Raw genomic sequence first — 27,174 nt, 5'->3', positions numbered from 1 at the left:
ATCACTTTGCACAGTCGAGAAACCGATCGAATGGCAGAGGAAAAAGAGGATAGATGGATAGCGCGGTAAAAGGTCGATTGGAAGCGAGCACACTTTTCCCGAATGACGTCAATTCCAGACCTCCGCCCGCCATGCCATAGGAGTAAAAAAGCAAGGAAATGTTAAAGCAAGTAGGTAGAAAAGTAAAATAAAAAATCCTACTCAAAAGAACAAACTTGTAGACCGGGGCCAAGCTGCAGAAGCAAAAGCATCGAGACTGTACGTACTCTATCCAATACACACACACGACGAGATGATTATTATTAATTCGTGTTTTGTTCGAGGCGCGTGTCTGGTGTGGTTATTTTTAAAACCACTTCTGGTTTGATGATTTTTATTGTTGATAATCTGCTCTCAGTACCTCGAAATAGCATTTGTTTTTACCGGGAATGGACAGAAATAGGAACTCGGATGGGTGTTGTTTATCTGGCTGGAGCAAGCTTCGGGCGAAAGTTGACGAAATTCACCCGAAGACCAGATTTTGTTAAATATAATAAGTCCCACAGAATGAAGTTTACATCATTGTTCAGCTGCAGACAGAAATTGTAGGCAAAAAAAAAACCTACGATTAAATGAGGACAGTCAGATGAAAATTGGAAATGTGTCTTGGCTATTTCAGCTTTGATAATCACTGTGAAAAACAAAATTATTTGCGATGATTAGTATTTACAATCATACCTAATAAGACAAAAATGATAAAATGTCAAAAATGTCAAAAATGTCAAAAACGTCAAAAATGACAAAAATGTCAAAAATGTAAAAAAAGTAAAAAATATCAAAAATGTCAAATATGTCAAAAATGTCAAAAACGTCAAAAATGTAAAAAATGTAACAAATGTTAAAAATGTCAAAAATGTCAAAAATGTCAGAAATGTCAGAAATGTCAAAAATGTCAAAAATGTCAAAAATGTCAAAAAAAACCAAAAAAGCCAAAAAAAAAACAAAAATGTCAGAAATGTCGAAAATGTCAAAAATGTCAAAAATGTCAAAAATGACAAAAATGTCAAAAATGTCAAAAATGTCAAAAATGTCAAAAATGTCAAAAATGTCAAAAATGTCAAAAATGTCAAAAATGTCAAAAATGTCAAAAATGTCAAAAATGTCAAAAATGTCAAAAATGTCAAAAATGTCAAAAATGTCAAAAATGTCGAAAATGTCAAAAATGACAAAAATGACAAAAATGTCAAAAATGTCAAAAATGTCAAAAATGTCAAAAATGTCAGAAATTTCGAATGTCAAAAATGTCAAAAATGTCAAAAATGTCAATAATGTCAATAATGTCAAATACATATGTTCAAAATGTCCAAAATGTCAAAACTGTCAAAAATGTTAAAAATGTAAAAAATGTCAAAATTGCAAAAAATGTCAAAAATGGATAAATGACAAAAATGACAAAAATGGCGAAAATGACAAAAACGACAAAAGTGTCAAAAATGACGAAAATATCCAAATTACCAAAAATTGACCAAAATTAGAAGAACTGGCAGAAATGTCAAAAAGTTCGAATATGTCGAAAATTTGAAAAATGATAAAAATGACAAAATTTAAAAATAAATTTACAAAAATTTATAAAAATTTTAAAAATGACGAAAATATTCAAAATACTGAAAATGACAAAAATGACAAAAATGTTCAAAATGCTTAAAATGTAAGAAATATCAAAAAGGACAGAAATAAGAAAATTTACAAAAAATAACAAAAATTAAAAAAATATCCAAAATATCAAAAATGACAAAAAATGATGAAATTACAAAAATTTCAAAAATTTCAATTTTGCCGAAGACGGTGAAGCGAGAAGACTAGTAGCGAGAAAAAAGTTTAACGCTCCAAACAAAACATTCAGCACTGACAGATTTTCCGTCCAATTTTCAGAAATATTGTTTTAATATGAAAATTATTGAATTCAGAGCATTGAAATGTTCTGATGAAATGATCTTTATTACAAAATTTATCATTTGCAAAAAAAATGAAAGATACCAGAAATCAGGAGTTACCAGATGCCGAAATTTTGCAGAAAATAAACTGAACTCAGGTAGAACTGTTTTTTTTAACATTATGATTAAGAACAAATAAGAACTAAACCAATTCTGTACAAATCAGATGTTAAACTTTAATTGCATTGAAAAGAACAAAAGAGTGAAACAAAAAATCTGACATTCTCCGAACAAATTTCAACAAATATCAATGATATGGAAAAAAAGATAATAAATGACAAAACAAGAAATACCAAAATAAAATAAGTTTGAATAATTAGAATTAAAACGCTACAAAAAAAAACACACGAAACCAAATAAACCAAGGCAAAACAGACGAGCTAGGCAAAATAATAAATGATAAATAATACAATGCAAGATAAAAAAAAAAAGATCAACAAGACTTATGTAGGAGTAACAATAATTAAATGATAGAAATGGAAAAATAAAATAAAACTAGATAAAAATTTAATAATAAAAACATTATGAAAGCAGGTGAAAATGATAAAATAAAACGAGCCAATCCAAAATGGAGGCTATCGTTAACTTTCAAATGTTAATTTTGTTAATAGAATTTTCGAGCTGTTTTTTTTTTGTCTTTATGAGAAAGACTTTCAGCCTTTTGGCTGGTTCGTCTGATCTGCTTATTGTTTATGTCTTTTAATGGTGTATTACATTTATTTTCAACTGGTTTTTTAGGTTTTTCATTTTTTTTTAGTTTGGTTTTTTGTGGGTTTTTTTCATCTTGATTTGTAATGTCATATCTTGTGTCAGCAATATTCACCATGACTCATCTTGCTTATTTTTGTTTTTTTTCACCTACCTACCTATCTTGTTTATTTTTTATTGTTAAGTTACTTAATCTTGTTTAGTATTGGATTATTATGTTTTGTCTTATTTATCATGTGATTCTTTTGTCTAAACCATCTTTTAAATGGTGCATTATGGTTTTATTTTATTATGCTCACATTTTTTCTTGTTTGCTTTTGTTTTGTCCAGTTTTATTTTTTTAGTTTTGTCATGTTTTATCAATTTTAGGTTTGACAAGATAAAATGTGATGAAGATCAAGATCAAGCATCTTCAATATAAACTGCTTAATCTTGATCTTTATCAAATTTTATCTTGTTGTATATGATTTCAACTAGTTTTGTCAAGCTTGGCTTTTTTCATGCGTTTCGTGCGATTTTCATTAACTTACAGTATTTTCCAGTTCAGGGGAAGCTACCATCTTGGATGTCAGGATGGCGTAAGAAAGCGAAATTCGACTTCTTCTAGTTAAGCCCATTCTACTTATACCCATATTATGGGGGTTTTATGCGATTATCAGTGATTAATAGCATTTTTAAAGTTAATCGAAAGCCGCCATCTTGGTTTTCAAGTTAGCGCTAGATTGCGAAGTTCGACTTCTACTCGGTTAGCCATTTTCCCCAATACCCATATTGTGGATGTTTCATGAGATTCAAACCTCTTCCGGTGATTTGAAGTATTAAAAAGATTTTTATATATTTTTTAATTTAACTCAAAAACATCACACATGACTTATCAAAAATGTGTAAAAAGGCAATTCCAATTCATTCATGTGCAATATTGTGCAATCTAGTCGATACGCTCAGGCTAGGCTGTTTTGACATCTTGATCGAGAACTGTCACTTAATTGTATCACGGTTTTAAAATCAAAACATGCCAAAAATGTTTTATTAGAGTTTTGATAGAGCATTCAGAACTCTTTTAAACTACATACTTGAACTGTATAAACCTTATTGCCTGTAATTAAAAAAAAATAGTAAAAACAAGGTGTAGGGACTATCAGTAATTCAGGTTCAAGTTATTTTAAACTTGTCAGATTGCCCGGTTTTATCCGGATTTGCCCGAATATTCCATACAAAATTTGGGAAAGGTCTAGTCTGGCTCAATGGCCCGAATTTTGTTGAAAAAGCCCGAATTTTGCTCGAATTTATTCACTCCATTGTCTAAATGAAACAAAAAACTCAAATTGAAACATTAATTTTTTTTAATTTTTGCACCCAAAAAGGTAATTTATGTTTTATCAAAATAATCATGCACGGTTTCAGAAGCATTAAAAACGATTTACAATCTGTTGATGTGTATCGAAGAAAATTTTTTTTTCAAGTTCTTCATTTTTGTTGAGTATTACCTTGCATTTGACCATTTAGGGTTGATATTTTGAAATCAAGTGTCCGGATTTTGACCGTTTGTTTTAAGACAAAATAGCCCGAATCTTTCCGGCCCAGATACGTGCTTGAAAAATTCTAGAAAACCGTGCAAGATTGTTAGCTATAATATTCGATAATAACCCATAGAAGTTCACCTGGTTTTTATTTCCCAACTAACTCTGATTGAATAACAAAAAAAAATTTGAATCAAGAATTAAAATTATTAAATTATTATTTCCTGCAATTTGAATCCATAATGACATTCTCAAATTGAGATTTCAATGTTGATTATAAAACTTAACTTCGAAAGAATCTTTATCTGAATTCCAAATTTAAATTTTAAAAATAAATAATTCTGGATTTTTAAATTCAATTAAAAATCTGTATCCTGAATTTGAAAGCCATTTGTTTTTATCTACATTCTACATCAGCCAAATTTGTATCAGAAGTTCTGATTCAGAACCTTTAACCAGAAATCACTTATTTGAATTTTGAATTTATGGTTTTCAATATAAATTATTTCTTCAATTATTTATTCTTTATTCAACTTGAATCTGATTACAAATTTCAAGTGATAAAACTATATCAGATTTTTGAAATCTGAATCACCATCATGAAACTTTCTAAGATTTCAATTCTTCATAAGAGTAAAAATTTCAATTAAAATCTCAAAAATGGTTTGTAATTTTTTTTCGAATCAGAATTTTGTCTTAATTATAGCTAAAACTGAAAATCAAGAACAATAAACTGGATACAGGACCAAAAAATCTGAACACAGACCTCAAATTTTTATTTATACAATAAAACTTGGAACCAATTCATCTGGAATGATTCTACTCAAGTAACCATAAGCACTAAAGCTTTGCATTTTTATAGCTTTACACCAGCATTCAAGTGCTTAATAACACTATATCAGCACATCAAGTGCAATTTTGCATTACAACAGCTCTTCGAGTGCTATGCTGCATCATATTAGAATTTTACCACTCTTTCAAAATGCAACTAGCATTTTATCAGCTCTACACAAGGCTTTTGAAATCCAACATAGCTCTAAATCAGTATAACAAATGCTATATTTTCTATGCATTAAATTGGCATCAAACAAGCTTACTTTAATGCTTTAATGCTGGGGTCACTGATACAAAATACACGAAACTTCTATAAAAAAAAATTATATTTTTTCCTAGTTCCTACCGTTGAAATTAAAAAATTTTCCACTCCGTTTGAATGTTTATCAAACAAAAAAAATCAATGTTCCATTAGGGTAATCAATTTGCAATTCACGCTGCAGAAGCGTAGGACTTCTGATGGCAGTCTAACTTTCTTATCTTTCTTTTAACATTGTTACTATTATGAAATACTATACTTTAAAATTGTTACCCTTTTCAAGTTGAAAATCTTTTATTATTACTTACCACTTAAGATATAAAAAAATATCGTCAAGGAAATATGTTTAACGTTTTTCGAAAATTACATAACCCCATGGATTAAATAACTTAATTTTATTATTTTTTCGGTTGCAAATATTGAAAATATTAGTGGATTTGTTGTCAGTTTTCCCAATCCGGCCTTTAGACGGCCTTTAGATTTATTCTTTTCTACCTGACCTAATATATTTTTTTCTTTTCAATAAATTAATCCAAAATGATGGTAAGCTTTATACCTAACTATCAAAAGATATTAGGTCGAAAACACTTGGCCAAGGTTATCTTAAGCTACCAAATGATGATTTTTCGAAAAATAGGCACATTTCCAGTTTTCTTATGTTTTTCCTATATGAAGCTTTAGACAACTGTTCAAACAGTTAAATAGTGGCCATTTGTATGAAAAGTTAGATTTACATAATTTGACACTTTTTGAAAAAAAAGTAAAAGTAATAAAAAGCTTTGATATTATGCTGATTTTAGTAAAACTCGTCTAAAGGAGGGATTGGTTGTTAGAGGGCTAATTAAATTGAATTTTTGATTTTTTCATGAAATAACAGACATGTAGGTATGTTGCCAGTTAAACATGCTTTAAATAGAAATTTTAAGAAAACTTTGAATGAAGGGACTCGATTATGTATTTTAATTTTTTTTAATTACATTTTTTCCCATCTTTTCATATGGCGATCGTCCAAAAAAAAATCTGCTATTTAAAAAAAATCTTATAAAATATTAGGATTTATAAATTTAAGTTAGAACGTTGAACCTCTTGAGCCTCTTACAACAATAATTCCATTGTAAGTATTATAACTATTGTGTTCATTTAGAGTTTTCAGAGTCAAAAAGGAGTAGTTAGTATTAAATACTATCGCTAATCTTATGTCAAGAAATAAGTACTTTGGCGGAAGACATTTCAATTCAGTTCCAGAACTCTAAATACTCACGCGCAACAATAATTGAAATTCCGTTTTCTTTCGAATATTTTCTCGACAAAGATGCAGTTACTTGAAAGATCTTGGAGTGATTTGCTGAGGCGGCTGGGTTTAAACTTATTGATTTTAATTTATTTAACACTTTTGTTGAAGACTGAAACTATAATTTCGATTAGAAATTTTCTTGAAATAGCATTAAATTGCTGGATTTTCGTAGATCTCGAAAAAAAAATCAAACAGAAGTTTATGTAAATTTTTTCACAAGTCAGAATTACTCATTAGCATCGAAAAATTGACCATTGATTCAAAACCTTTATTTTCCATATCTTTGTAACGTTGTAAATTGTTTTCAAAAAATGCACAAATTTATAAAATAAATTTTTACCTGTTTTCAAATGTTAGCTTTGAATCTCATGTGCAATGCGAAATGATGATTCATTTCATGTTTTTCTAGCTACACAAGGCATAAAACCACATTTTTACGATGTGCAAAGAATATATGTGCTAAATATAAACATAATTTGAAGCGCTGAAGTCAAATAAATATTAAGATTTTTTCAATCAGCGTTTGTTTTTTAAACTAGTTAAAAAAAAAGGTAAAAATTCATTAAATAAATTTGTGCACCTTTTTTGGAAACAAAATGTAGACCATCACAAGTATTTGAAAATAAAGTTTTGAATTAAATAATCAACTTTTTTCAAGACCCCGAGTGATTTTGATTTTCAAAAAAGAAATGATTAAATTTTATTTTTTGTTATTTTTTACTTAATCTATAAAAACGTGAATTTTGACGAAATTTAAACAAGATGTAAACTAAATTAAATCTTTGATATTTTTAAAACGATTAGTAAGATTATTTCGAAGGCTTCCACCAAGTTAATGAATCACTCAAATTCTTCAACAATAGAAACGCTGAATACCGCCAAAAAACCGTTAATTTTCGGCTCAACGAATAGTTGAAAAGGTCGGTAGTCGGTAGGTCAGTATTCGGCCGTTGAATCCATGATTGAATGAAGGACAGTAAATCAATTGAAAATCAGCCTTCAGTTTTTCATGAGGGTTCATTTGTTTATCAATTATTAAAGATTGATTTTACCCAAAACTGACCAATTCAAAAATTTCCACCAAAGCCGGATTATCACAATAATCACGTTTAAAAGCTTACACCCGAAATATGTTGTTCCATGGTGTGTCCGTCAAGAAATGAAATAAATCACTTTATTCATACATTCTTTGTTGCAAATTTGTTACTATTCGAAAGGAAGAGTTTAAATTTAATTCAATTCGTTTCAAATGAAAAAAGTAAATAATCTAAAATGAGAGCTTGAAGTTCAAGAGCAAATCAATGAAACTATGATTCCAGAAGCTCCAGAGTTGAGGAGAATCATGTTTAATTTTTTTTTATTTTAAAAGTAACGTACAATTTACAATGAGAAATCAATTGCAGAATTGATAAAAATAACACGATAATTCTGAATCACTATTCAAAAAAATATAACATAATAATAAAAAAAAAGTTTTAGAATCAGTTTTAACTTCATAGGTATTTTTTTCAAAAACATAGCTCAAATATTTGCTTTTCGAACTAAACGTTGCAAAATGAAATCATTAGAATTTCGTTGTGGTAATTTTCCGCTGATATGAAGAAGATCTAAAAAATAGGTAATGAAAACCTTTCTGTAAATTTTCTGCTTCATCCAACAACAAGGGAAAAAAGTATGGTGGGGTAAAAGTACGACCTTTGTGCTATCCTTTTTTTAGAATATGTTACCGGTTGTTTTCCAAAAAAAAACCAAGAACAGCATTTGATTCTTTAGACTTTTATCTCTCTTCTACAAAATTACGAAGATAATCGACCGCCGCATTTGATAGCAGTAGTGAAAATGCCTAACTGCTATCGAAACGGACTCTTACCCCACCTCTGGGGCAAAAGTTCGAATGATGTGGGGTAAAAGTACGACCATTCTAAATTCCAAAATTCTGCATGAAGTCAACTGGAAAATTATTTTGTATTAATCTCTGCTTACAGCAGCAGCTTTTTTGTTCGCTTCTGATACAAATCCTCCACTAACTGTCCATATTTAGCAGGTTTTCGAAATCCAGTTCTCATCATATTTGAGCCATTTATCGCGCGAGTAAGTCTTGTAGAAACAAAAATATGCGCTGACGTTTCCAGAGCATTTAAAAAAGAAGTTAGAATTTTCCGTTCAGATTTACTTCAGTAGACCCTTCGTACTTTTGCCCCATTTGCAGTTCGTACTTTTGCCCCTTCAAGGTTTCTTATGATTCAAAGTTTATTGTGATGAATAGAAACATAGTAATTAAATTCTTCCTTCGGCATTTGATAGTAATTAAAAACAACTAAAAAGACACATTAAATCTTTCATTGAAAGCCAGACACTTGACTGCACAATCATGTTCGCCGTTATTTGAAATATTACATCATTCAAACTGTTGCGTGAGCGACAGACAGAAGAATAGAATTTTCTGATTTGTTAAAACGACCTTTATTTAACAGTATGTACGTTTATTCGGTGGCGTTAATAAATTCCTTCAATGACAAATAAGGTACAAAGAAAATTCTACATTAATTGCCACATTGTTAATGATTATTTTTGGTTCGAAAGGTTTTTACAGTTTAGTGAAATAAATGACTTACGTTTAGTTTCCTTCTGCCTAATCTGTGCTCGCAACTTTGGTAGCACGTGTTTTGTATGCTTTCGTGCAGCACGTGAGCTGGGAATATTATTTTAGGTTAGGTTACAATTTATCTATGCTCTTGTATAAATTTACCTGATTCGTAGTACATATAACAGTTATGGTTAAGAGAATGTTCCTACCACTTACAACTGCTTGTAGCTAATCTAACTGACCTAATTAGGAAAATCAGAATTTACAATCAATATTCGTTTAAACGATTCACAATTTTACCTCGGCACACAATTCACTAGTATGTAAACTTGCTCTGCTTCTGGTTTTTCGTTTGTAAAGACCTGCGGTTAATTTGATCACATTTCGTGATTCAAATTCTGATTGACGGCAAGTGGCAAGGTAGCTATTAGTGAAAGGTGCTTCATTCCGGATGGTTGTGACACAAACCAAAAAGCTACTTTACCTCATTTTCGGAGTCAATTCGTGTCAATTTCTACGAAAAAAATTATGGCTGGTTGTTGGCAGTCCAAATCACTATCAATCCACGCCACAGTTTTGAATTTAACTGTTCTCAGTTTGTGATAATCCCAAAACGTACTTTTACCCGACTCGTACTTTTACCCCACCTTACTCTAAGGTTTTTCCATTTATGAAATGACATTTTAACGGAGATTCATGACTGAACTCAAAAGTGGATATTTTTCAGGTACTAGGTATACTAAATACGAAATTCATCGTTTTATCAACATTTTTCGCATGGAAAATTAAAGATTAGTAGAGTGAAGGAAACCAAACTAATTGCAGAGAAGAGCCAGCGTGCAACAAACACTTCCCCCCTCCTTAAGAGCGAGCTCTAGGACCACTCCTGAGGCAAAAAATTTCGAGGTTGTAGCCGTAGTTTGTCGAATTTTTACTCTTGAATCATTTTGAAACGTCATCAAAATTTGTTATGTCCAAAAAGTCTAAGAAATCAAAGCTTTGGTACATATTTTGACAAGTAGTTTACTACATATATTAGTAACATAAAGGATTTAAGCTTCAAAACAGTTTAAGCTAAGCCTTGCAACATTTTCAATCAACTGGTTGACCGCTTCAATGTGAACAGATACCTCATTGTTCCGAATTTCCGACCCGTTGGACCGAAGATATTGCCTAATTTTTGCTCTCATCAACAGACATTATGACAGTCGACTTAGAGCTTAAAGCAAACGGACTCCAAGTCCTAACCTCCAAGTATCAGCAAACCCCGACAGGTTTGCGTGTCAAAAGCTTATCTCATTTGTTGTGCTGTTGCTGTTGCTGTGTTGTGTTATGTTTGCCAAAGCATATTTACTGTAATTCTAAATACTTTGTTGCTCACCCCATGCTGCTGCTTGCCAAAAGTTAGTTATTTCCCCAACTGTTGTGTGATGCTGATCTTAATGTTATTATTGTTTGGGTGTTTGTTCTAGTTTTTTTTTTGCTCTACTGTTCGTTTTTCACCTTCGCTCCCTTCAAACGGTTATTGCAATTTCGGGGTTTCGTGTTTGCGTGAGACAGACAGCAAATATACCTACACCGAATTGCATTAGGACCGGAGGTGACTGACTGGAGGGTTTTTTTGTTGTCTATTACTCGGATGAATAATATGTAATACAGAGGCAGTTGGCAACTCTGAGAAAAAAAAACGGCTAGAAGATCATCCCAGTAAGCTGATTGCCACAAATGTTCCCCTTGAGAGTTCTCTCGTGTTGGCTTTTTCTCCGAAAGGGGCGGAGGCCTACTTAGGGACATGAACTTGCCACTGCCATGCCAGCCAGGTGCCTACATAACAGCCTACTGTTTCCGATATAGAAAGGTCATAAAATCAGCCACCACCATCAACAGATGGCCACGTGGCGCATTCGCCGTCGTCTTCTATGAATTATTGGGAAAATTATTTATCGCTCGCATTCGTCTAAATCGAATTAGTCTATCTGTGAAAAATATCGATAACCATCGATGTTAAGCTTTAAGACAAATTGAGGGAGGAAATTTGGCCAACCAATAAACAAAATTTATTTTATCAAAATTGAAAATAATTATTCTCAAGTTGGATTCATTCGATGTTCAAAGTGTTACGTCAACGTTAGAACGATGGCAGCTAATGACGCTGAGCCATTCAGTCAAAGTTCAAGAATCTTGATTGCAAAACAGCAATAATGAATGAAAACTCAAGCCATGAATGAGACTTTGCTCAATTCATTCATGGAAACCGAAACTTGAAGGGTTGATTGAAATCAACCCATTTAAAAGCAGCGAAAGAACGGAAAAACACACAATGGATGGTTTATGATGGTGAAGCCCAAGCTCGATACAATGTTATCGAGATTTGGCTTAAGCCCGAACGATTGTTCTCAGTCAGTTGGCAACAAAACGTTTTGCCACACTTTTGCCATTAAACAACATTTTTCAATCGACACTCCGAGATGTAAAATTAAAAAAAAATAATTCCTTCAACTTGAATCGATATGCTCGATTGAGGGACAATTAAAGTGATTCGGCAGGTGCAAATACGCGAGTAAGTATGATACACGATATGGTATCGAGCTGGGCTGATTTTTTTTCTTCACCAACGAAAATCAATTTCAATTTTCAAGTCTACTGAACTTTTGCGCAATCAATCGGGAGAGTCAGGGCTCTATTACAACAGAGCTACCTTTTCCTCTGGAGCTGACAGGCCAAAGGGCATCCACCAGCAGGTATCGACCCCGGCTCAGGAAGGCACATTATGTGTGGAGCAGCCGAATTCCGTACTGTTCATCAGCGATGAACTTATTCGATGGTGGCATGAATGTCCTAGATTTAATATTTTCTTTTTTTTTTGGGTAAATTTATGAATAGTGAGGAGTGGAAGTAGAAGATTCTTCTGATGTCTAACTATAGGTAAAACATCGAGCTTAGGAGATTTTCTATAAGTGATGTTAGACTAACTCAAAATCCTTGAAAAATATTCACCCATAGAAGAGGTTCCAAAAATCCAATGCCTATTTAGCAAATCTCTGTGCCGAAAATGCGCTGAAAAGTATACTGTTCCAAAGATGAAATGCTTGGGAAAGCACTACTGGCATAAAGACTCGAGCTCCCAAGCAAAATGATGAATGCTTACTAAATTCAAGCAAAACAGGAAAAACATTTTATTCCATCCTATAAGATGATCAATCCTAAAAAAAATATGATGAGAATCGAGCTCACAGTAACGTCATCTCATCTCGGTTTGCCAGTCCTATATCTTACCAAGTGCACCATCTGATTCGGTTAGCAAACGAAATTTATTTTCATAGTCCTTCGGCCACCGCCGATTACCAAAAAACGCACTGTCGTTTGGCTGGTGTTTTTTTTTATCATTTTTTTTAATTTTATTTTATTCTTCCATAAAAAAAACCTTTCATGATTATTTTTATAAAACTTGCTCAAAAAATTTCGTTTTGAAGGTGTTTGTTGTTTTTTTTTTTGTTTGATTTGCCAAATAAAGTAAATAAATCCTGGTAAAATCTGAGCATTTTTGAGTGAAATCCGGGCAACCGGGCCGGGACGGACTGTTCTTAAATTTAGTATGAAATATCCGGGAAAACCCGGATAAAACCGGGCAATCTGGCAACCTTAGTTTATGCCAAAACGAAGCGTTTTAGACCTTTAGTGTCTTCGGACATTTTACCTACATTACAAGTACTTTAAAATGAGCTTTTTATTAAAGTGATAAAATTTCCTAATAGTGAGATCGATACATTATTTTTTGAAATTTTCATTTTGGAGCTATCATGTCCTCAGCTAGGTTTAGATTGTAAAAAGTGTTTTGTTGAAGAAGTCAACAATATTCATACAAGTATTAACATACAAGTATACAAGTATAAACTTTTCAATACTATGAAATTGCTAGACCTATTGAAGTGGTTTGCATTTAGAGGCAATCTTTTTTTTGTTCATTTAGCCATTAGTCGTGTCAATCGTTATAAAACATTAACTGATTTGCATCTTCCACAGATAATCCGCTTCCTCAAGTACTATCCAATAACGGCCCTAATATTTTGCGCACGATTTGACCACCATATTTTGTCAATTTTATCAGTGGGCAGCTTAATTATTTTGAAGCGACGAAGTTTGGCCTACTTATTAGTTATCTAGATGAACTAGTTAGAAACATAATATTTTTATCATTTCCTCTATTGATATTCTCAGATTGCGTTCGATAACACCTCTCACGTTCCTTAACTTCAGAATCAATCATCGTCATTTATATTCAAATTCCAGCTCACTGTTAGAACCTCCAGGACTCCTTGACCGATTTACCACATGACTTTTGGTCGAATAGTTGATTTCCTTCCAGCTGTTTTTGAGTCTCCGACTGGAATTTTCCTGGATTTTTCTCGAAAATGCCCAAACAATTTTTTTCTGTGAGCACATATTACTAGATAGCTTCACTGAATTTTTCATTAATTTCCATTAATGCATTCAAAAGTTATTCAAAAATAGAAGTGTTGCATTTTTTTCGAATACACTATTTCTAAGGAGTGTATTAAAAAAAAAAATGCAACACTTTGTTTTGTGAATTGCTTTTAAATGCATGGATGAAAAGTGATGAAATTTTCAGTGAAGCTACCTGGTAATATAATGTGTAGGTATACAAAGTTTGATGACAATCTGTCAAGTGATTTTTGAGATAGTGTCCAATACTGAAGAACATTGACACACATTTTTGGGCAGGAGCGGGAAAAATCCAGAAAAGTCCCATTAGGAAACCCAAAAACAGCTAGAAATAAACAAGCCGGACTTCATTCCTAGAAGAATTTCAAGATGCCTACAAATAAAATAAACAAATTACGGTGGTCAAATCGTGCGCAAAATATTTGGCCTGATAGTGGGGATATATTTTGAAAAAAAAAACGTAATGGACAGCAAACGAACTCTTTAGCGATCACTTGGCAAGTTTCCAATCATGCATGCCGGTATCTAGTAGTTACTAAGAATAATTGGAACCTTCATAACAAGTTCACAACAGAGTATCTCCAAAGCTCGAACCAGGCCCGTGCGGTGTACCTGTCCATGAGAGGGAGGGGGTATTATTTCTAAATTAAAATATAGTTAGGGATAATAACAATAAAAAAAATCACAATATACAATTAATAAGAAAATTGATTTCTAAAGCCATTTCCTAGTTTAAAAACCATTCAAAAGGAATACTTGAAATAAAATAAATTTTTTCGACATAACTTAATCAGAATCAATGTTTCAAATCGATGCTTTTTCCGGTAGGTCATCAATTGTTCTGAATGAAGTTTCTTTTTTTGAATTAGAAATTTGCTGAAAAATAAATTTTAAGAAGTCTAATTTACAAATTACGAATCAATGTTTTCAAAGCACCAGAAAACGAATAACAATTAAACATTCGATTAAAAAAAAAGAATTTAAAGCTTGGCATAAAAGAATTAGTGCACAGGAATAGAATGTGTAAAATATCCATTAAATCCAAACTATAAACAAAAATTCTGATTAAAACATCAATCAACATAATTCATAATTGGTTAGCAAAATTATGATACCAAATTGTTAACATTTATTAATCTTTTTTTTAAGTGGGTTTTGCTTGCAGTTTGTTATTAGCATAAACCGAAGTGTTGATAGACGTTTCCAACGTTCGAGGACTAAAATAGAATTTATTTATTTTGTTCTGCTGATTATAACTAAGGTTTTTTTTAATCGAAAATATGCCGTTTTCTTATGAGAATCGATGCGCCTGGGCGAGTAGAGCTGTCTTTTGACCTGTTTTCGGAATAATTTAAGTTAATTCTTGATTTATAGTTATAAGGTTTGACTCCTCAAAAACATATTTTCAGTCGAATTTCCTGTCACAGACATTTAAAAAAAAATCTGGATTAACTTTTAATTTTATCATTTTCAATGGAAATTCTGAATTGATTTGAAGCGCTGATATTTCGTAAATGATTTTTTCCTATTTCCAAAAGTAAAAACAAAACCAAAGTCGGAGAACCTCGCTCGTGTTTAAAAAAACCTTGGTTAAAATGGTTGATTTAAAATTATGAGACTAAGAGCAAGTTCACTGGTGTTGGGAAAAAGTGGTAGAAATTTTGACATTTTGAAAATTTTACCATGCAAAAATGTTTTCAAGATCTTGGGGCGTTGTATTTTTTTACAGCACTGTTTCTATTTCAGCCACATGTGATAGAAATATTGATATTTTTGCAACACGTGTTGTAGAAAAACTTGAAGGCCACAGATCTTGAAAATGTTTTTGCATGGCAAAATTTTCAAAATGTGCAAAAAGTGAAAAAATTTCTACCACTTTTTCCCAACACCAGCGAACTTGCTCTAAGTAGGCTGTGCTCAAAAGTGACGGAGGTGTTTGTTTTTTTTTTTCAATACTGGAAAATTTTGCTATTCCCAAATACAAATGTTTCTCGGAAAATGCTTTAAGAACGGACCCCTTAATCAGATCACAATGAGTGACATCAAGAAAAAAGAATATCATTTATTTTCCGGAGAATTTTGAGTGCAGCAAGTTTGGCGAAAGCCGATGCCTTGGGAACCTTAAATCTTATTCAAGAAACTGGTAAGTTCGTTCTTTTTGTTTTGTGCAATATTTAGGTATAATTGTACTGATTTTGAAATACTTCAAGTTAGTTAAACCAGATCCAGAGTCAATTTTTGATTAATAATAGAATCTGGAGCTGATTCCAATCTTTTACATACCATCAGACTTTTAAGATGTGCCTTATTAGACCGCTGCAACAAATGACTTTTTTCTTCCATATGTTTTTTCGATGCTATTTGGGCCACAAAACATTAGTGTAAAATTTCAGATGATTTGGTTGATTCCTTTGTTAGCGCAAGGCGTTTCAGTTTTGTATGTAAATTTGTATGGAAAAAGAATTTTTTGCACATTAAATCATGCAGAAAATACAAACTAGCTTGAAATTAAGAAGGACTTTAATTTTTGGTTTTGACTATTCTTAAGCTTCATTTTTTGCTAACATAACAAGCAGCTAAACATTTCATGGAAGAAGTCATAACCATTCTAAAATAAAAAAAAACTGAATCCATTGAAAAGAATTTAAAAATTGCGGATTTTACTAGCCAGAGCTTTTAATAATTTCATGAAATGTTTTTGCAAAGGTTATACAAATCAATACATTCCTTGGCTATGCAAAGCAGTTTTTTGAGATTTTTTATTCTCATGCTACGGTTACACAGCTTTTAAATAAGCAGTCAAAACCGCTAAAATGAAAAACATTTATTTTGAAAAAAAAATTTTGTATAAAATCGAATATCTATCCTGGGATACAATCTAAGTTTGTGCTTTGTTCACATGAATTGTACTGCAAGAATCAAGAAATATTTTTAATTCAAAGTTATATTTTTTTGAACTTTCAGTACATCTCTTGCGATCTTTTAATGCAAAATTAAGTTTTCCCATACAATTTTCCATACAAAATTAAAACTCATTGCGCTGATTCAGGACTGGATGAACCGCTTCCAAAATTTTAATTGCTGTTTCTAGCAGCAAAACCAAAAAAAAAAAAAATTATGGGAGGTGTAAAAATTTAAGAATTTGACATTTCCATACAAAGCTTGCAGTGGTTTAATGGCTTATATTCTGGTTGATTACTTCTGAAAACATTTGAAAGGATCTGTTTTCAAATTTTAAAATATAATGAAAATGTGTTAGATTTATGATTTTTCAGAACGTTTAAAAATCAAAATATTTATTCAGATTTTTAAGAATTATTTTGTCTTCGAGCTGGTTTGCTCGTTCGCTTGTTCCTAACTGTTTAAAAATTAAATTTTTCAATCTTTACTATGAATAAGAGTATCATTTTAATAAATCCTTATTTATTACTAGCTGATCCCATACGAACTCCGTTTCGCTTTTAGCTTGGAATATGTCATGAACAGTTTGTATAAAAGTCAACTGCCAAGCATTTTCCAGATGTACTTCCGAATTCATTGTAAAGTAATAATTTCAAAAATATTGAACGATCACTTTTTATGTCGTCAGCTACTAAATTTGAAATTAGGAATCAATTGACCGTGACAAAAACCCCTTCTATAAATTTCAACTCGATCGTTGCATAACAACGCAATTATTGCCAAAAAGTTAAACCTCTTTCGGTTGCCTCACAAACATACAATCTTTGATATCTGAAATCGATTGCCCTTCTCTCAAAACTCCCGTGTGCAAATTTTCAAAGGCATCTATTGCATAATAACGTCAATATAGCTCAAAACAGTGAAAAATTTATTAATGTGGACGACCCTTTTCGACGACCCCTGGCAAAACATTTGACATCTGAAATCGATTGCCCGTCCCCGAAAACTACCGTGTGCAAATTTTCATCCCAATCCAAATGTCAAATAACGACGATATTATAAAAAATATTGAAAGGTTCATATGGACGACCCCCTTTGCCGGCTCCTTACACCGAATTTATTACCTGAAATCCATTGCTCGTTCCACAAAACTCTCATGTACCAATTTTCATCTGAATCCGATGTATAATAACGACAATATCGCATTTACAGTGAATAGTTAATATGGACGACCCCTTTGGCCGACCCCTGTTTGTAATTTTGATAAGTGAAATCGATTGTTTGTGCCTAATAACTCCTATGTGCAAATTTTCATCCCAATCCGATGTATAAAAACGTCAATATCACTAAGATATTGGAAAGTTGATATGGACGACCCCTATTGCCGGCCTCTTACACTGAATTTGATACCTAAAATCAATTGCACGTCACTTAAAACTATCGTGTACCAATTTTCATCTGAATACGATGTATAATAACGTCAATATCGCGAAAATAGCGAATAGTTAATATGGACGACCCCCTTTGGCTGACCCTTACACAAAATTAAACACCTAGGATCAATTGCTCGTCTTTTAAAACTTTCATGTGCAAATTTTCAACACAATCCGACGAAGAATAACGTCAATATCACAAAAACATTATTTGCCTTGTATGGACGACCCCCTTCAGAAGGGGTTTTCATCTTTCCTGGTCCTAATGAGCATCCATACCAAATTTCAGACCTCTAGCTCTCAAGACGACTGAGTCTATAGAGGACAAACAAACAAACAAACAAACAACCAAACAAACAAACAAACAAACAAACAAACAAACAAACAAACAAACAAACAAACATACAGAAATTGCTTTTTATTTATATAGATGAAGCGTTTGGCAGGGAACTCGACGCTTCTTTTTTCCCTTGTTCCTGTATCGTTTTATTTTATCTTAGAACTTGACGAAAAACGGGCACCTGATTTCAAAATATTCAACCTAAACTCCGGGCAATAGTCCTATTTGCCGCTAGTAGTATTAGTGTCATAATTCAGAAATTCTCACTAATACTTTTGAATTTTGGGAACATTAACCTAAAAAACGACCGTGTTCATCGGCTAGCTGCCCAGTTTTTTGCACTGAAATTTGTACCGAGAGTTTTTGAGGTTAATTGTCCCGACTCATCTGTACACGCTCAGCAAGTGTGCGTAAGAAATGTCAAAAACAACTCTATACCTGGGCAAATTTGCCCAGGCAACCACGGAATTATTCAACAAAAAAAAAAAAAAAAAAACAATACCACTAGAAAATATATTTTTATATCACAACACATCAGCAGATTTTAAATCGTATTTTCAGGCTTCTGAAGAGCTGTTCATGATTATTTAGAATAAACTTGCTCAATAAAATAGTTTTCTGAACACAAAAAAATGTAATAACTCAATTAAGTTTTTTTGGTTCAATTTGGCAATACAGTGATAAGTGAATTAATCTGTGCGAAATCGAGGTTTTTTTCTACGAATCCGGGCAACCGACCCAGACCGAACTTTTCAAAAACTTTGTATGGATATTTGACACAAATTCAAGTCTGGCAAGCCCAGGTTGGACCATTCCATCTGGCAAGCTTATCTTGGCATCACAATAACAATTGGGTTCAGTAAAGCGTTCTTTGAGAACTTTCTAGCGATGTTAATATTTGTCAATTGAAGACAATATTCTTTCAATTGCTTCCAAATGATAATGGCTCAAGATTTTTTTTTCCGGAATCCTAGAAATCCCTCCAATTGAAGCTTATGGAATAAGTGAAATTCCGGATAAAAAAAAACAGGACTACCGAGTGAAAAAAGCCATTTCCAATCGAACAATGAATGAATTGGCGAGTTAGATAAGAGAAACTTGGTGGATGATCAAAAACAACTGTTTCAAAATATAAAAGCTATCTTCAAATTTAGGATTTCAAATTACTCTGAACTACAGAGAGTTTCCGAAATGTCCCGCTTTTTTCGGCGAAGTCCCGCTTTTTTTTCGTGAAATGTCCCGCTTTTTTCTGAAAGTATCTGGTAAGCCTAGGTTAAACCCCTACAACCTCCCCCCTTTTGTACGGCCTTGGCTCGCACTTATGTAATTTGACCGAAAAAAATAGTTTAAAAAAACTTCGGAAAAGTCCCATCGATCCAAAACCGATTGCAAATTTATTAATCGTTGCATATTTATTAACTACATTTTTACCTAAGGTGTTGGGGGTGTTCATTTTTTAGGATAAGAGGTCGATTTTTTGTGATTTGCTTTCAAACTTGAAAAAAGTTGCTTTGAAGACACTTCTGATTATTAAGCAGGCTTATATGTTTATGATGCAACATAAAAGCAGAAAAGTTTTTGAGTAGCATATATGAAGTGTTCAACGGAGTGCCAAGTAGGCACCAAAGTTTATCTCAGGACTAACGTCTAAGGTGAGTTAGATGTCTTGCAAGTTACAGGCCATGGGGCACTGCCGTGATGGGTGGTAGTCTGGTAATCTTTTGAGGAAAACTTGATTTGACGAAAGATAGCTTTGAGTTTGACAGAGGTTGACTGACATATTTAGGTTCTTACATCTGAAAGATAAGTACAGCATAAGTCATTGAATATGGATAGAATTCTATATCGTATTCTGGAAATCTTTGAGTAAATTTTTAAGCTACACGGAAAATAATAAAAAGGTAAAATTTACCCAGATAGCAAGGTGAACGCTCGTGGAAGTTAAAAGGTTATTTCTACCTCTTCGAGTTGAAACTCACCTCACAGCGAGGTAAACTTTACCTGAATCGAGCTGGAAAAAAAGTAAAATTCACCGAGAAAAAATGTGAATTAAAAAAAGGTAAATCTTACCTCGTAGCGAGGGAAGTTAACCTGCATTGAGCTAAACAAAACGGTACAATTCATTTCGAAAAAAGGTAACTATTTGCCGAACCTGTTTATTGAGGTTAAGCTGTTTTGTCATTCAGGAACTTCGTGTTTTTTTTGTGGTCATTCCGGATCATCCCCCAGATATCATTCCGGAAAAGCCAAACCTGACCGGAATAATCGAAGGAGAAGGCCATGAATGTTAACGCAATTCAGGAGTATTCAGTGGACATGGTGGCTCGGAAGAACGCGAAGAGGGTAAAATTTACCTTTTTTCTATGTGAATGAAAAAAAGGTAAAATTTAACCTGCGAAAAGGTAAATTCAACATTTTTTTTTTAATTTTCCGTGTATTCTAAAACTTAAAAAAACTGAATACTCATTCGACGATGTCTACATAAGACCCTTTCGCAATTACTCCCTTGGTTCGAATTTATGGCTTACATAAAGTCGACGATGATGATGAACCCGGGGCCATAGGCGCATATACAGTATGACCAATAAAAAAATGTAAATATTTAAGGCAACTTGTTTTCGATTGTTTTTGACGACTATTGAGGATCTCTGTTTGTGAATGTGTGTTAACTCTAACCTTATTGGCGTCAATTGGCGTAAACAATGCAGTAGTTCAGTTTATGCTATGTTGGCAAGATGTACACAAAGGAGATAGTGATCAATTTGCTTCTCGCCCAAAAATCTCCCAAGCAAATTGCGGCGGCTCACAGTGGTCCAAAACCCAGAAAAGCTGGCAGAAAGTCGATTTTTGAAGCGCCTAAAATTATCTTGCCAAATATTTCATCGTGTTACGTCATTTTCAGGCTATATGAAACCATAAAAATGATAGTCATTAGTTTGTCCGTTTAAGTGTTCTCAAATGTATGATACGAAGAGTTAATTTTTTTTTTAATTTCGCATAGATTTGCTTAAATTGAATGACGATTGAATTGCAAAATTGGGAATGTATTTTGTTTTGAAATTATTTTTATATTTGTTAGGCATATTTTACAAATATTTTCTTAAAAATGTGTGTTTTGGAATAAAGTTGAAATTTTTTGTAGGGGATCTAGTTGCAAAACACTATAAAAAAAACTCCACATAACTCCACTCTAATTTTATGTTGTAGTAGATCAATCCGGAGGCTTGCTAAAGAAGCGAATATCTCAAATTCTTCCATGCTACAAGACAGAGCCCATGCCATACCTCAAAACGGTCCCAAACCTGGCTAAAGGAGAATACGGAGTTTTGGCCGAAGGATCTTTGGTCTCCGAGCAGTCCGGCTTTGAACTTTCTCATTTTTTTCATATGGGCGTATGTTCAACCGAAGGCCTGTGAATCCTCTCACCCAAGAAATGATTCTCTGAAGGCTTCCATCTCTGAGGCGTGGGCTTCAATGCCGGAGAAGCTTATATTACGAACGTATGCTTCCGATTCAGATCACGCCTCGAGAGAGGAGTTGAGAACGAAAGTGGACACATCAAGTGATTGTCTCTAAAGATGTCAATCTACATGTCTGTACGAATAAAAAGGTTCATCAATCATGTAAACATCAAGAACAGTGTTTTTGCACTTTGTAGACAAATTTTCGCATTTTTTAAGGGTCATACTGTAGCATATCAGAGCCCATTGGTTGTAACACCACACCGAGTAGGTTCGCTATAGTGTTGTCGTAGGCCGGAAGGCAAAGAAGTGAAAAACCGGGAGCGGGAAAATTTTGATTGCAAATATTTTGTTGCTCCCGGTGCCTGTCGATATGGTGGGCAGAAAGCCGCGCACATTTTTGCGATTCGATGGAGCTGGCCAATTGAATCAACGAACTCGGCGTGTAGGTGGCAAGGCTGGAAGTAGCTCTGTTGATGGATCATAATCTAATCTGTCTTGTAGTCAAATCACGACGACGGATGGCTGGAACAGCTTTAACAATGTGATGGCTGGACGCGAGCGCCTGTTGGGATTTGTGTAAATTTCAGGCATGATTTAATTAAGCCATTAATATCGTTGATAAAAACTTTCAGTGGGCAGCCGGTGTAATTGATGATGGACAATTTTGATGGAATTTATGGCTTCTACATCATGTGGGAGTTTCGGTATTCGGAAATCGACATTTGTTGAAGCTGATAGTGTCAGAATTTTGTCAAAAATTTAAATTTATAATTTTCAAATCATTTCTTTAGATTTTTTTTAGATGTTAGCTCACAAGAAACAAAAAACCCGACCAGATTCCGTCACAATTTAATCAAAACACGCGCAAGATAAGCCGTCACAACACACGTTGCGTCGAAAAGCGTTGGCAAATGTTTATCAATTGTGTTGTTGGTGTTTTTTTTTATTTAGATTTTTGGCGTCTGCCTCGAGACTCTGTTTTGCTTCGCGTAATAAAAAAAAATTGACCGGATCTCCAGGAGACGACACATAAATTCGTTTCCTACGGATTTGCAAACGAAACTGTAGCAAGTAAAAATTTTGTTTGAAGATTGACGACGCCATTACTTCTTAGTTTACTTATGATTGTTGCTTCAAATATAAAACAAGCCAGCTAGACGTCAAAATGGCTTGGTTGAAGGTTTGGGTTTGATTATTTGAGTTCTGGCCTGAAACGCGCCCTGATGTTTGCCCGAATTTTCGCTGACTGGACGCAATTTGACTGACTGACGATGGTGACGATTGCTGACTCAGTTAAAGTTTCACAGGTCATCGGGAATTCCCTGGTCGGGATTCGAGCAGAAGTTATTCGAAAAAAGGAGAGTGCTTTTCAGTTTCAACAAATTGTATAAAAAAAGTCTCTGAAGATTGGAAACAGAATTAGAATATTTTAATATTGAATTCAAAGTTTAAAAAATCACCCTCTTCTAAATAAATCCACCTGGATTTCTCACAGTTTTCATCTGCAATTAAATGGTGGAAAAAAATACTTTGAGGTGTCTCCGAAACTCAAAAAAACCATATAGGATACCAATAAACAACTGACTTTTTTTTTTAAAGCGATTGTAATAAAAAACTTTGGCTAGACGACAGGAAGACGGTCATAAAGTTTAAATGAAGGTGGGTGCCATCCTTTGCTTGTGTCACTTTCAAAGTTAGCATAATTTATACAACAGCTGCTGAAACTGGTCGAAACAGTTTTGGCCTTATTGATAATTTTTACAATTTTGACAATATCATTCATTTATGCAAATTTTTGTTCGATTTATTTTGAAATTGTGAAACTTTTTTTTAAATCTCTATCATTTATCATCAAAATGATAAAAATGACAAAAATGACAAAAATGACAAAAATGACAAAAATGACGAAACTGAAAAAAATGACAAAAATGATAAAAATTACAAAAATGACAAAAATTACAAAAATGAAAAAAAACAAAAATGACAATAATGACTAAAATGGCAAAAATGACAAAAAATACCAAAAATGACAAAATTGACCAAACTGACAAAAAATTAAAAAATATCCGAAATGGAAAAAATGACAAGCAAGACACAATTTACTTTTCTCATTTTTGACAATAACGACAAAATTCCTTCGTTTCATTCATGCCAATTTTGTACATTTTGTCGGTATTTTTTATTTATTCAATTTTGTTTATTTTGTTGGGTTTGTCAAATCAGGTTATCACATCAATGTGGGCAATTTTGTTACTTTGTCATTTTTTTCATATTTCAATTTTATCTACTTTTTTATTTTGGTCAATTCTGTCAACGTCGTCATTTTTATCAAATTCGTCAGTTTTGTCATTGATGTTTATTAAGTCAATTTGGTTTATTAAATCATTTATGTAATTTTAAAAAAAATCAATTATGAAATTTTTTAAAATTTTTATCAGTTTTGCTAATTTTTTTTCAATTTAATTTATTTAATTTTTATAAACCTGTAAAACTAAAAAAAATCCTTCAACTTAATAAATAAAAATAAATAAATAAAATATGGTGTAGTGTATTAAGAGTATTAAATCGGGTTTTTGAGTAATGATGTTTCTATGTCGTGTAATTTTTTCCTTACGTTAGTTTTATATATATATATTTTTTTTGTAGAGAAATGAATCCAACTTAGATGAAATTTCAGGGACTAGATAAGGGAAAATTGATGTTGAAAAACATGCGAAAAAAATTTCGCCTTGTCTCCCGGTGAGACTTGAACCCACATCTTGCGCCTCTCCGGGGCCCATGTATTAACATTCTACTACAGGAGACCAACCTGGCGTATGAATATTATACTGGTTGAGTGTCGATGTCTATCGGAATGAAGGGAATAGTTCTCCCATGTGATCATAATCATTTTTCCTGGTCTATTTCTATTTCCATCTTTTCATCTTACGGTAGTTGGACTCAAATTTGGATATTTTAGGCACGGCAAGATTTGCATTGCCTTCTCATATACTGCACGGGTTGTCAGTTATGATGAGAAATGATGCGTTTGCCGTATCATAACTTTTTTGTTTCTTATCAGTTTTAACTTTTATGTCTGTTTGGTAATTTTAGTTTTATTTTTCATTTTTTTTATCCAATTAAATCAATTTGTCTTTCGTTCAAAGTTTCCGTTATTTCTTCTCTTATTATTATTTTATAATTGAGGAAAAGTAAAGTCTTATCATTTATCTACTTATCTATGAATTTTATTTAACTTTTTTTTTCTTAAAGTTAAATCTATTTCCCTAATATTATTCGTTCGTTTTTTGTTTGTCAGATTGCACTATGGGGCAGTTTGTATGTAAATTACTATTTAACTAAATTATACTAAATTTATACATTTTGGTGTTATTTTTGACTCTACTTTTTTATATTTTTTTTTAAACCGGGCTTAGAACTAATTGATCATTAAATGATAAATATCTTCAAGACTAATCATAAAACTCAAGAGAAAAATAAGTGAAATGATTGATCAATCATGAGAAACATTTTTTTTGTCAAACCAAAATCAAATTTGTTGATTTTATACTCATTAATGGGTAAAAACTACCCATTTGGATGATATTTTCAGCTTTATTTGACTTTATCTTCTTCTTCTTCTTTCTGTTCGGAGCTGGGTGCTCCTATTGGAGGGCTAGTGTCTTGACTATATGCCCTTGACTTTATCTCAAAAAAACGGTGCTTTAAGGTGCCTAAAATCTCTTTCATTGTACTTTTAGGACCTTGAATTAGATTTTGATAGTGAATAGAGTATGGAGGAATGCGGGTCTTTTTTTGGAAAGGCTTTGAAGTTTCTGACTTTTGAAAAAAATAATTAATTACTCATTTTTATCATAAATCAATTTAGTGTGTAAAAATTGTAAATTGTTCAAATGATAGCTTATAATATAAGCTTTCATATAGTGTACTCTAATATAAAGAAAAAATGTTTTCCATTGAAATATATGATTTTTTTTTTTCTTTATTATATCAATTTTTCAATTTTTCAAAGGCTAAAGTGCGTGAATTCATCATTTCAGTCGAGTAAAGGCGTTCGATTTTGTTAAATTTAGCAGTTTTCTTAATTCAGACAATTTAAGGCGATGTTGATATTTTCATCAGCATAATGTATAATTTTTTGGTGACTTTCAGTGTTTGTATTAGTTTTGGACAATTTTTATAACAGGTTAAGAGCGATTCATGCCATTCTTGTTATCTTTATTATCTTTGTAGTTTGATTTTTGTTTATAACTTGGCGATTTCAAGCCTTTTTAGCGTAATTTGTGTGTCATGATAGTTTCAACTTTGTACAATTCACGCGCCATTTAATGACAATTTAGTGCTTATTGAGAAATCGTTTTCTGGGATTATTGTGTAATCTTGTTTCGTTTTGTGTTTTTTTTTTGTATCGTTTTATGAGTGTGTCATTTTTTCCAAGTTTCCAGTTCAGGGTTTTTTGTTGTTGTTATATGTCATTTTTGTATCATTTTTAAACCATTTCATATACTTTTGCCATTTTTAGTGCCAATTTTGTACAATTAATGTGCCATTTATTTAATGACAATTTTTTCTTTTTCAGAAATTGTTTTCTGAGATTTTTGTGTAATTTTTTTTTTTCTTTTTGTGTAGTTTTTGTATCGTTTTATGTGTGTGTAATTTTTTGCCAGTTTTGTCAGCTAAGGATTTTTTATTGTTGTTTTGTATCATTTTGGTATCATTAGTATACCATTTTCATTTATTTTTTTGTGTTATTTTTGGTGTCATTTCTGTGTTGTTTTAGTAGTATTTTTGTGTCATTTTGGTTTCGCTTTTTTATGTCGTTTTTGTATCACTTTTTGGCATTTTAGTGTTTTTTATGTTTTTGTCATTTTTGTGTCAGTTTTGAGTTTTGTTTTTTTTTTCATATTCAGTTCTATTTTAGTTTTGTACCATTTATGTGTTATTTGTGTGTGTAAGTTTAATGACAATTTTCCTTTGAGTCAATAACTTTTTACTTACTTTTATGGGATTTTTGTGTAATTTCGTATTTTGTGTCTTTTTTTATATCGTTTAATGTACGTGTCATTTTCTGCCAGTGTGATCAGTTTAAGGTTTTTTGTTCTTGTTTTGTGTCATTTTTGTATCTTTTACGAATATATTCATTTTAATCTCTTTTTGTGTGTCATTTTTGGTGTCATTTCTGTGATCTTTTTTATAATAATTTTAAATCATTTTGGTATTGTTTGCTTATGTCATTTTCTTTTTACTTTTTGGCATTTAAGTGTCTTTTGTCATTTTTGTCATTTTTGTCACTTTTGTCATTTTTGTCATTTTTGTCATTTTTGTCATTTTTGTCATTTTTGTCATTTTTGTCATTTTTGTCATTTTTGTCATTTTTGTCATTTTTGTCATTTTTGT

The 27,174-nt window shown here is 32.2% G+C and overlaps 1 protein-coding gene across 5 annotated transcripts in view; it reads right to left on the bottom strand.

The window, feature by feature from the left end:
• The window catches only part of LOC129748188 (neurogenic protein mastermind), a 369,439-nt gene that overhangs the window by 211,917 nt on the left and 130,348 nt on the right, over positions 1-27,174 (bottom strand). The window lies entirely within an intron of this gene.

This window comes from Uranotaenia lowii, chromosome 2 (assembly GCF_029784155.1).
Source record: "Uranotaenia lowii strain MFRU-FL chromosome 2, ASM2978415v1, whole genome shotgun sequence".
Lineage (NCBI taxonomy): Eukaryota > Metazoa > Arthropoda > Insecta > Diptera > Culicidae > Uranotaenia > Uranotaenia lowii.
The sequence above is the reverse complement of the archived record's forward strand: the minus strand, read 5'-3'. Positions and strand labels throughout refer to the sequence as shown.